The sequence below is a fragment of the Gossypium arboreum genome, chromosome 3 (assembly GCF_025698485.1).
Source record: "Gossypium arboreum isolate Shixiya-1 chromosome 3, ASM2569848v2, whole genome shotgun sequence".
Taxonomy (NCBI): domain Eukaryota; kingdom Viridiplantae; phylum Streptophyta; class Magnoliopsida; order Malvales; family Malvaceae; genus Gossypium; species Gossypium arboreum.
Window position 1 is genome coordinate 75,767,286 of NC_069072.1, and position 12,303 is coordinate 75,779,588.

Here is a 12,303-nt window from a genome sequence, read left to right on the forward strand (position 1 = left end):
CTTGTCTATTCTACCCGACAATGTGTTAGTAGCCAAATTAAAGGCCAAACCATTGTTGACTCATCAAATTCGTGAAACTCAGAAAGTTGATGATGAGTTGGTTGCAAAACGGGCCGAGTGTGTTCCGAACCAGGAATCGGAGTTTTAAATTGATGATGACGATTGTTTGAGGTTCAGAAGTCGTCTGTGTGTTCCAAAGAATTCGAAACTTATTTCAATGATTCTGAACGAAGCCCATTGTAGCCGAATGGCAATCCACCCGGGGAGTACGAAGATGTACAACGATTTGAAACGTCAGTTTTGGTGGCATGGTATGAAACGGGACATCTCCGACTTTGTTTCGAGATGTTTAATATGTCAACATGTGAAAGCGGAACATCAAGTGCCTTGAGATTGCTTCACCGATCACGATACCCGAGTGGAAATGGGATCGAGTCACAATGGACTTTATGTCCGGGCCGCCATTGTCGACTAGTAAGAAGGATGCGATTTGGGTTGTTGTTCATAGACCGACTAAGTCGGCTCACTTTATCCCCGTCGTCACGGATTTTCATTGGATAAACTAGCCAATTGTACGCTTCTCAGATTGTGAGATTACACGGGTACCGATTTCTATTATGTCGGATAGAGATTCGAGATTTACCTCGCAATTTTGGAAGAAATTTCAAGAAGCTTTGGGTACCAAGTTGCATTTCAAAGACCGCCTTTCACCCCCAAACCGATGGTCAATCCGAAGCGGATAATTCAGATACTTGAGGATATGTTGAGATGTTGCATCCTCGAGTTCGATGGTTCATGGAACAGTACTTACCTTTGATTGAATTCGCACAACAATAGTTTTCAATCAAGTATTAAGATGGCGCTTTACGAGGCCTTGTACGGCGTAAATGCCGTACACCATTGTTTTGGACCGAGCTCGGTGAGAACAAAATTTTGGAGTGGATTTGATTAAAGATGCTTTGATGAAAGTAAAAGTAATCCGTGAAAATCTGAAGATAGCCTCCGATCGTCAGAAGTCGTACGCGGATCTAAAACGAAAAGACATTGAGTATCAAGTGGGAGATAAAGTGTTTCTTAAAGTTTCGCCTTGGAAAAAGATACTCAGATTTGGCCGTAAAGGCAAATTGAGCCCGAGGTTCATCGGGCCATATGAGATATCCGAACGAGTCGGTCCAGTCGCGTATCGTTTGATTTTGCCCCCTGAACTTGAAAAGATTCACAACGTCTTCCATGTTTCGATGCTTCGACGTTATAGATCTGACCCGTCACACGTAATTAGTCCATCAGAGGTTGAAATTCAAGCCGATATGAGTTATGAAGAAGAACCGATTCGTATCCTAGCTCGTGAAGTGAAGGAGTTGCGAAACAAAAGGGTTCTGTTAGTAAAAGTGTTATGGCTCAAACACGGGATGGAAGAAGCTACTTGGGAACCCGAGAACTCTATGAAAGAGCGTTACCCAAACCTATTTACCGGTAAGATTTTCGGGGACGAAAATTTCTTAAGTGGGGGAGAGTTGTGACAGCCCAAAATTGACCCTAGTCGGGAAGTGGTTTCGGGACCGCTAAACTAAGTCACCGAAATGTTTGAACGTAATATTTATTGTCTAGAATATGTAATTATGAATGTGTGAAAATTTCAGGCTTCGATTTAGCCGATAGCATGTGAATTCAGTTAGTAGGACTTGTGTGACACTTTTGAAAAGTGATAGGCTAATCTATAAGGACCTAATAGTGCATGTAGTCAAAGGGGAGGACTTGCATGTCAAATTTCCCCCCTAATAGCTAGTGGCCGGCCATGACAAGAGATTATGGGTAAAACATGTCATAAAACATGTTGGGACAATGGTGTATGTAAGAAAAAATAAAATAGTGAGCATGGGAATTTAATAATGAAAGGAACAAAAAAAAAAGAGAAAAAATGGTCTCATGCATGCCCATTGCCGTGAGTGTGGAGAAAGAAAGAAGAATTTTGTTCATCATTTTCTTTTCCTTTGGGCTGAAAATTCTAAGGAAGAAGGAAGGAATTCTTGTTTCATGTTGGTTTGGAAGAGGTTTAGGAGGAGGTTTGGCCATACTTGTACCTAGATTAAGGTAAGTTTGATGTTTTGCCATGAGATTCATGTATATTTTAGTTGCTAGCTTGATGTTCTTGTTAGCCCATGGTTCAAATCTTTGTTATGTCATGGGAATGAAATTCGCCAAAGTGAATATGGTGTTAATGCCATTGCATGCTAAATATCAAGCTTGATAATGATACATGTGATGGTGGATTGAGGATTCTTAGATTTTCTTTTAGCATTTTTGAATGAGGTACTAAGTTCTTTGTTTAACCATGACCAAATTGAAACGGTATGGTGTTGTGGTATTCGCCATGTTATATCCATAAGTATGATTCATGCATGTTGCATGGTAAGTAAGATTTAAGCTTTGGATATGTGTATATATTTGGATATAAGCCACTTGAGAATTCGCCACTTGCACCTACATGAATATATGTTTGCACATGATGAATTGGTATGACATATATACTACTTTAAGGTGTATATTTGCTTGTGATGATGTTTCGGTTATGTAGTAAATGAGAGATGTGTATTGAGCTACAATATGTAATGCGTTAGTTAGTAAAATGTATGCTGTTTTTTTTGTGTGTTATTAAGTGTAAAATTGGCCTCAACATAGACATGCATATTCGGCCAAATGAAGTAGATTGGTGTGCATGTATTCGGTTAGAGGCAACCATATTGAAGCCTTATCTTGGCTTAGATAATTGACTAAATGGGTAATAAGTGAGGATGGTTGCCGAATATACAAACATACATGTGCATGTGTAATTGAATTATGAATGTTTAGCAAGATGGTTAAACTAGTTGATTTATTGATTAAGCTCAAGGAGTTAAAGAAGGAGAATCAAGCAAGGGAAAGACGAAGGTCATCGAGTAGCCGACTTGGACTATTTTACCCAACACAAGGTAAGTCACTAAGCATATATTTGGTATTGATTTGAATAGACATAATGTCTATATAATTATGCCGAAAGGAATGATGAATTTATATACATGTATGTATGTGGTGATGGAAGTATTGAATGAAAGGAAAAGAGGTGAGATGTATCGAGTTGTTGATTTCGACACTAAGTGTACGGGTATAAACAATTGTGATCATGAGAATGGCACTAAGTGTGCGGGTTTAAAACTTGTACAGCACTAAGTGTGCGAGTTTGATCATATAGCACTAAGTGTGCGAGTTGATTATATAGCACTAAGTGTGCGGACTCACTATATGCTTTTGAATCACTATTGACACTGAGTGTGCGACACTATTGCGTTGATCACGGACAGCGGATCGGGTAAGTGCCTTGAGTTCATGGCTAATAGGCGCTATGTTTATATTTGGGGTTGAGCTTGGTAAGTTTGAACCTATGTGACAATGTAAATTGAAGTCACGTACATAAGAATTATCGTGGAATGAGTGAAAGGTCATGTAGATGTATGATTGTGACGAAAACAAAATGGTGTGTAGAAATGCTTCAAATATCCTATTGATTAGTATATGGAATGTGAATGTGTAACTTGGTGTGTGATTGAATCGAAAGGTCTAAGGAACTATGGTATAGTTCGGTTTGAATGGAGTAATTAGCCTCGTTCCATTTTGTTTCATCTTGCGATAATGTTATTAATGGTTGTTAGTGCATTGCTTATGACTTACTGAGTTATATACTCATTCGGTGTTTGTTTGTCACCTATTTTAGGTTTCTTGGACTCGACTTTTTGCGTATTCGGGACCGTCATCGAAGTCATCACACCGGCTAACAACTTTTGGTATTTTCTTCGTAGTTGGTCTAGGAGTACATTTCGCATGTATAGGCTATTATGTTTTGTTTGAACTTGGTATGTAAAATTTTGAATAGCCATGCGAAAATGGCTTATAAATGTTTTGAGCATAATGTTATAATCATTTGGCATGTATATGCTCATTAAGAGGCACGAAATGTTTGGCAATGACCAGCCATTAGAATGGGTCATCATGATTATATTTTGGACTATATATGAAAAAGGGTGGCTGAATCATAGAAACTATGTGTTAGAGAAAGTCTACCCTAGAAATAGATGCTGGCAGCAACAGTGACGTGGATGTGAAAAATCACTAAAAATAGTAGGAATGGAATTAAATAGTGAATAAATTATGTAAATGAACCTTGATGAATCTATTTTCGTATGGAAGAAACGAGACGGTCATATGAGTTGTATGTTAAGAGATATTTGGGTTTTCGTGAAACAGGGCCAGAACGGTTTCTGGATTCCCTGTTCCGACTTTGAAAATTCATTATAAATTAACCAGAGATAATTAGGAGTCATACCATATATGTATAAATTCCTCTTTGAGTCTAGTTTCTATAGAAACAAACGGCATCAGTATTGAAGCCCTGCACAGGGAGTTATGCGAGTTGTAATGCACGAAGGTCAGTGTAGTCGACCCCTGTAACATGGGAGACTTTAACTAATAAACTGTACTAATTGGCTCGACCAAAAATTCTAGAAAAAAATCTGTAGATGGAAATATGAGTCTAGTTTCAGGGAAAAATTACGAAACTGATTTTTGAGTTGTAAAACTCAAGTTATGATTTTTGAAGCGACTAGTACACAGATTGGCAGCTTGTCTGGAAAATTCTCAATAAGTGGTTTGAAGTCTGTTAACATCTCGTGTTCGACTCCGACGACGGTCTCGGGTTCAGGGTGTTACAATTTTATTGGTATCAGAGCTATGGTTTAGTCGGTTCTAGGACTACCATAGCACGTATGAGTCTAGCTATACATGCCTTAATGTTAATGTTTAAATGTGTGATGACTTCTGACGGTTAAAATTATTGTTTTGATTAGTAAATGGATCCCGGTTTAGAGAGAACCTTGGCGGATGACGTTAAAAGTGTAGCGGCTGCTCTTGCACAAGGGACGCCGCCTGTTGAACCTCAGTCATCTGCGAATAATCAAGGTGAGGGGGCTAAACAAGCCTTCTTTACCATGATGAATGAGTGGGTCGCGCAATATGCCCGAACTAATCCGGCTGTCCAACAATTCCGAATTTGAATAATCCACCCAAGAGCCCGTAATGCCATCGCCATCGACCTGTGAGGCTGAGTAAGCCACTTGTAGACTTGATTAGAAAGCGCGGGCTGAAGAGTTCAGGCCATAGTTACTTGATGATGCCGAAAGGGCCGAGTTCGCTTGATAACACCATTCGGTGTTTGATGACTGTCATGCACACCGATGAATGTCTAAAGTGTGCTATGTCCTTGTTATGGACTCACCTATTATTGGTGGAGGACCTTGATTTCAGTAGTCCCAAACGAACGAGTTACTTGAGATTTCTTTCAAACGAATTTCGAAAGAAATATATTAGTCAACGGTTCATCGATCAAAAGCGTAAGGAATTCTTGGAACTCAAGCAAGGCCAGATGACAAGATCTCGAATCTGAACATGAGTTCGTAAGACTCGATCGGTATGCCCGGAGTGTGTGGCTGATGAGGTTGCTATGTGCAAGAGGTTTGAAGAAGGATTGAATGAAGATCTAAAGCTACTAGTGGGTATTTTGGAGATAAAAGAATTAGTAACACCAGTTGAACGAGCTCGCAAGGCGGAGGAACTTGGAAAGGAGAAGAAGAAGGTGAATTTGAATCTAGAGACTATCGCAAAAGATCGACGGGTAAAGCTCCGTCATGGCTGTAAAGAAGTTCGGGGAGGACACCAATAAATCGAGGACGATCGCGGAATTTCCATTAGAGCACGACTGTTGACGGACTCCCGAGCTACTTCGGTAGCTAGTGTGGGCAATAACCGTCAAGAGAAACCTGAATGCCCCCAATGTGGGAGGAGACACATAGGTGAATGTTGGGGTAAGTTTACCAATAGGGCTTGTTACGGATGCGGTTCGAAGGACCACTTCATTAGAGATTGCACGGAGCTTGAGGAGAAGAATAAGATGCAAGGTGCAAGATCTAGTGGGACGACGGCTAGAGGTAGACCCCTGAGGATTTCAGGAGGTAGGGGTGGTAATCAGAGAGGGGTCTCTGATACGGTTGTTCGATCCGAGACTCGTGCTCCTGCTAGAGCATATGCTATCCGCGCATGAGAGGAGGCATCCTCCCCTGATGTTATCACTGGTACTTTCACTCTCTTTGATACTAGTGTGATTGCATTGATTGACCCTGGCTCTACTCATTCATATGTATGTGAAACCTTAGCATCCAGTAAGACTTTACCTATTGAGTCTCTCGAGTTCGTAATTCGGTGTCAAATCCCTTGGGTCGTTATGCGTCTTTGATCGACAAAGTGTGTAAGAAATGTCCCCTAGTAATTCGAGGTTCCTGTTTTCTGGCGGACTTGATGCTTTTGCCGTTCGATGAATTTGATGTTATTCTTGGGTTGGATTGGTTGACCGTGCATGATGCGGTTATGAATTGTAAAAGCAAGACTATTGATTTGAGGTGCGCAAATAACGAGATGATTCGAGTTGAACCTACGGACTTGAAGGGGTTGCCAGCTGTAATATCATCAATGTTGGCCCAAAGATATGTAAGAAAGGGGTGCAAAGCATACCTTGCGTATGTACTTGATGATAAGGAGTTAGAAATAAAACCCGAATCTGTGCCGGTGGTTTGTGAATACCCGGATGTTTTTCCCGAAGAATTACCGGGTTTGCCACCTGTTCGGGAGATAGAGTTTGGCATTGAGCTTGTACCTGGGACCACACCGATTTTGATAGCTCCGTATCGTACGGCACCAACGGAATTAAAGGAGTTGAAAGCTCAGTTGCAAGAGTTGGTGGATAGAGGCTTTGCTCGCCTGAAGTTTTTCACCTTGGGGTGCACGAGTTGTTTGTGAAAACGAAGGACGGAACCATGAGGTTGTGCATCGACTATCGTCGACTTAATAAAGTGACAATAAAGAACAAGTATCCGCTATCACAGACGATGATTTGTTCAATCAACTGAAGGAGCCTCGGTGTTCTCAAAAATAGATTTGAGATCGGGCTATTATCGCCATGAATCCGAGATTCGGACATACCCAAAACCGCCTTGAATCGAGATATGGTCACTACGAGTTCTTAGTGATGCCGTTTGGGCTCACTAATGCCCTGCGGTATTTATGGATTTGATGAATCGGATCTTCGATCATATTTGGATCGGTTCAGTAGTTGTGTTCATTGACGACATCTTGGTCTATTCAAAAGATGAGACCGAACATGCGAGCACCCGAGATTAGTGTTGCAAATTTTACGGGATAAGCGGTTATATGCTAAGTTCAAGCAAGTGTGAGTTCGGTTAAGAGAGGTTAGCTTCTTGGGTCATGTGGTATCTCAGACGGTATTCGAGTCGACCGAGTAAAATTTCAGCTATACTTAACTGAAGCCTCAGAAATATTACCGAGGTTCGGAGCTTTTTGGGACTTGCTTACACTACCGACGGTTTGTAAAAGGATTCTCGATGATAGCCACACCCATGACGAAACCGCTTGAAGGATGTCAAGTTTGAATGGACGGAAAGTGTCGAAAAGTTTTGATCAATTGAAAACTCATTTAACGGAAGCTCCAGCTTTAGTGCGGCCGAATCGCAAAGAGTTTGTCATTTATAGTGACGCCTCCTACTTGGGTTAGGTTGCGTATTAATGCAAGAAGGTCGAGTTGTGGCCTCTGCGTCGAGACAATTAAAGCCATATGAGAAAAATTATCCGACCCATGATCTCGAATTGGTCGCCATCGTATTCGCTTTAAAGATATGGCGACATTACTTATTTGGTGAGAAGTGCCATGTGTATTCGGATCACAAAAGTCTCAAATATTTGATGACTCAAAGAGACTTAAATCTGCGACAAAGACGTTGGCTCGAGTTGCTAAAAGATTATGAGCTTGTCATTGATTATCACCCGAAAGGCTAATGTGGTTGCGGACGCCTTAAGCCGGAAATCATCGCTTTTTTTTCGAGCAATGAATGTACACTTGTCTATTCTACCCGACAATGTGTTAGTAGCCAAATTAAAGGCCAAACCATTGTTGACTCATCAAATTCGTGAAGCTCGTAAAGTTGATGATGAGTTGGTTGCAAACGGGCCGAGTGTGTTCCAACAAGGAATCGGAGTTTCATATTGGTGACGATTGTTTGAGGTTCGAAGTCGTCTGTGTTCCAAAGAATTGAACTTATTTCAATGATTCGAACGAAGCCCATTGTAGCCGAATGGCAATCCACCCGGAGTACGAAGATGTACAACGATTTGAAACGCCGGTTTGGTGGCATGGTATGAAACGGGACATCTCCGACTTTGTTTCGAGATGTTTAATATGTCAACATGTGAAAGCGGAACATCAAGTGCCTTCAGGATTGCTTCAGCAGATCACGATACCCGAGTGGAAATGGGATCGAGTCACAATAGACTTTGTGTCCGGGCTGCCATTGTCAGCTAGTAAGAAGGATACGATTTGGGTTGTTGTTCATAGACTGACTAAGTCGGCTCACTTTATCCCCGTGCGTACGGATTTTTCATTGGATAAACTAGCCGAATTGTACGTTTCTCAGATTGTGAGATTACACGGGGTACCGATTTCTATTGTGTCGGATAGAGATTCGAGATTTACCTCGCGATTTTGGAAGAAATTTCAAGAAGCTTTGGGTACCAAGTTGCATTTCAAAGACCGCCTTTCACCCCCAAACCAAGGTCAATCCGAGCGGATAATTCGGATACTTGAGGATATGTTGAGATGTTGCATCCTCGAGTTCGATGGTTCATGGAAGCAGTACTTACCTTTGATTGAATTCGCCACAACAATAGTTTTCAATCAAGTATTAAGATGGCCCTTACGAGGCCTTGTACGGCGTAAATGCCGTACACCATTGTTTTGGACCGAGCTCGGTGAGAACAAAATTTTGGAGTGGATTTGATTAAAGATGCTTTGAATGAAAGTAAAAGTAATCCGTGAAAATCAAGATAGCCTCCGATCGTCAGAAGTCGTACGCGGATCTAAAACGAAAAGACATTGAGTATCAAGTGGGAGATAAAGTGTTTCTTAAAGTTTTGCCTTGGAAAAAGGTACTCAGATTTGGCCGTAAAGGCAAATTGAGCCCGAGGTTCATCGGGCCATATGAGATATCCGAACGAGTCGGTCCAGTCGCGTATCGTTTGATTTTGCCCCCTGAACTTGAAAAGATTCACAACGTCTTCCATGTTTCGATGCTTCGACGTTATAGATCTGACCCGTCACACGTAATTAGTCCATCAGAGGTTGAAATTCAAGCCGATATGAGTTATGAAGAAGAACCGATTCAGTATCCTAGCTCGTGAAGTGAAGGAGTTGCGAAACAAAAGGTTACATTAGTAAAAGTGTTATGGCTCAAACACGGATGGAAGAAGCTACTTGGGAACCCGAGAACTCTATGAAAGAGCGTTACCCAAACCTATTTACCAGTAAGATTTTCGGGACGAAAATTTCTTAAGTGGGGAGAGTTGTGACAGCCCAAAATTGACCCTAGTCGGAAGTGGTTTCGGACCGCTAAACCAAGTCACCGAAATGTTTGAACGTAATATTTATTGTCTAGAATATGTAATTATGAATGTGTGAAAATTTCAGGCTTGATTTAGCCGATAGCATGTGAATTCAGTTAGTAGGACTTGTGTGACACTTTTGAAAAGTGATAGGCTAATCTATAAGGACCTAATAGTGCATGTAGTCAAAGGGAGGACTTGCATGTCAAATTTCCCCCTAATAGCTAGTGGCCGGCCATGACAAGAGATTATGGGTAAAAACATGTCATAAAACATGTTGGGACAATGGTGTATGTAAGAAAAAATAAAATAGTGAGCATGGGACTTTAATAATGAAAGGAACAAAAAAAAAGAGAAAAAATGGTCTCATGCATGCCCATTGCCGTGAGTGTGGAGAAAGAAAGAAGAATTTTGTTCATCATTTTCTTTTCCTTTGGGCTGAAAATTCTAAGGAAGAAGGAAGGAATTCTTGTTTCATGTTGGTTTGGAAGAGGTTTAGGAGGAGGTTTGGCCATACTTGTACCTAGATTAAGGTAAGTTTGATGTTTTGCCATGAGATTCATGTATATTTTAGTTGCTAGCTTGATGTTCTTGTTAGCCCATGGTTCAAATCTTTGTTATGTCATGGGAATGAAATTCGGCCAAAGTGAATATGGTGTTAATGCCATTGCATGCTAAATATCAAGCTTGATAATGATACATGTGATGGTGGATTGAGGATTCTTAGATTTTCTTTTAGCATTTTTGAATGAGGTACTAAGTTCTTTGTTTAACCATGACCAAATTGAAACGGTATGGTGTTGTGGTATTCGGCCATGTTATATCCATAAGTATGATTCATGCATGTTGCATGGTAAGTAAGATTTAAGCTTTGGATATGTGTATATATTTGGATATAAGCCACTTGAGAATTCGGCCATTGCACCTACATGAATATATGTTTGCACATGATGAATTGGTATGACATATATACTACTTTGAGGTGTATATTTGCTTGTGATGATGTTTCGGTTATGTAGTAAATGAGAGATGTGTATTGAGCTACAATATGTAATGCGTTAGTTAGTAAAATGTATGCTGTTTTTTTTTTGTGTGATATTAAGTGTAAAATTGGCCTCAACATAGACATGCATATTCGGCCAAATGAAGTAGATTGGTGTGCATGTATTCGGTTAGAGGCAACCATATTGAAGCCTTATCTTGGCTTAGATAATTGACTAAATGGGTAATAAGTGAGGATGGTTGCCGAATATACAAACATACATGTGCATGTGTAATTGAATTATGAATGTTTAGCAAGATGGTTAAACTAGTTGATTTATTGATTAAGCTCAAGGAGTTAAAGAAGGAGAATCAAGCAAGGGAAAGACGAAGGTCATCGAGTAGCCGACTTGGACTATTTTACCCAACACAAGGTAAGTCACTAAGCATATATTTGGTATTGATTTGAATAGACATAATGTCTATATAATTATGCCGAAAGGAATGATGAATTTATATACATGTATGTATGTGGTGATGGAAGTATTGAATGAAAGGAAAAGAGGTGAGATGTATCGAGTTGTTGATTTCGGCACTAAGTGTGCGGGTATAAACAATTGTGATCATGAGAATGGCACTAAGTGTGCGGGTTTAAAACTTGTACAGCACTAAGTGTGCGAGTTTGATCATATAGCACTAAGTGTGCGAGTTGATTATATAGCACTAAGTGTGCGGACTCACTATATGCTTTTGAATCACTATTGACACTGAGTGTGCGACACTATTGCGTTGATCACGGACAGCGGATCGGGTAAGTGCCTTGAGTTCATGGCTAATAGGCGCTATGTTTATATTTGGGGTTGAGCTTGGTAAGTTTGAACCTATGTGACAATGTAAATTGAAGTCACGTACATAAGAATTATCGTGGAATGAGTGAAAGGTCATGTAGATGTATGATTGTGACGAAAACAAAATGGTGTGTAGAAATGCTTCAAATATCCTATTGATTAGTATATGGAATGTGAATGTGTAACTTGGTATGTGATTGAATCGAAAGGTCTAAGGAACTATGGTATAGTTCGGTTTGAATGGAGTAATTAGCCTCGTTCCATTTTGTTTCATCTTGCGATAATGTTATTAATGGTTGTTAGTGCATTGCTTATGACTTACTGAGTTATATACTCATTCGGTGTTTGTTTGTCACCTATTTTAGGTTTCTTGGACTCGACTTTTTGCGTATTCGGGACCGTCATCGAAGTCATCACACCGGCTAACAACTTTTGGTATTTTCTTCGTAGTTGGTCTAGGAGTACATTTCGCATGTATAGGCTATTATGTTTTGTTTGAACTTGGTATGTAAAATTTTGAATAGCCATGCGAAAATGGCTTATAAATGTTTTGAGCATAATGTTATAATCATTTGGCATGTATATGCTCATTAAGAGGCACGGAAATGTTTGGCAATGACCAGCCATTAGAATGGGTCATCATGATTATATTTTGGACTATATATGAAAAAGGGGTGGCTGAATCATAGAAACTATGTGTTAGAGAAAGTCTACCCTAGAAATAGATGCTGGTAGCAACAGTGACGTGGATGTGAAAAATCACTAAAAATAGTAGGAATGGAATTAAATAGTGAATAAATTATGTAAATGAACCTTGATGAATCTATTTTCGTATGGAAGAAACGAGACGGTCATATGAGTTGTATGTTAAGAGATATTTGGGTTTTCGTGAAACAGGGCCAGAACGGTTTCTGGATTCCCTGTTCCGACTTTGAAAATTCAT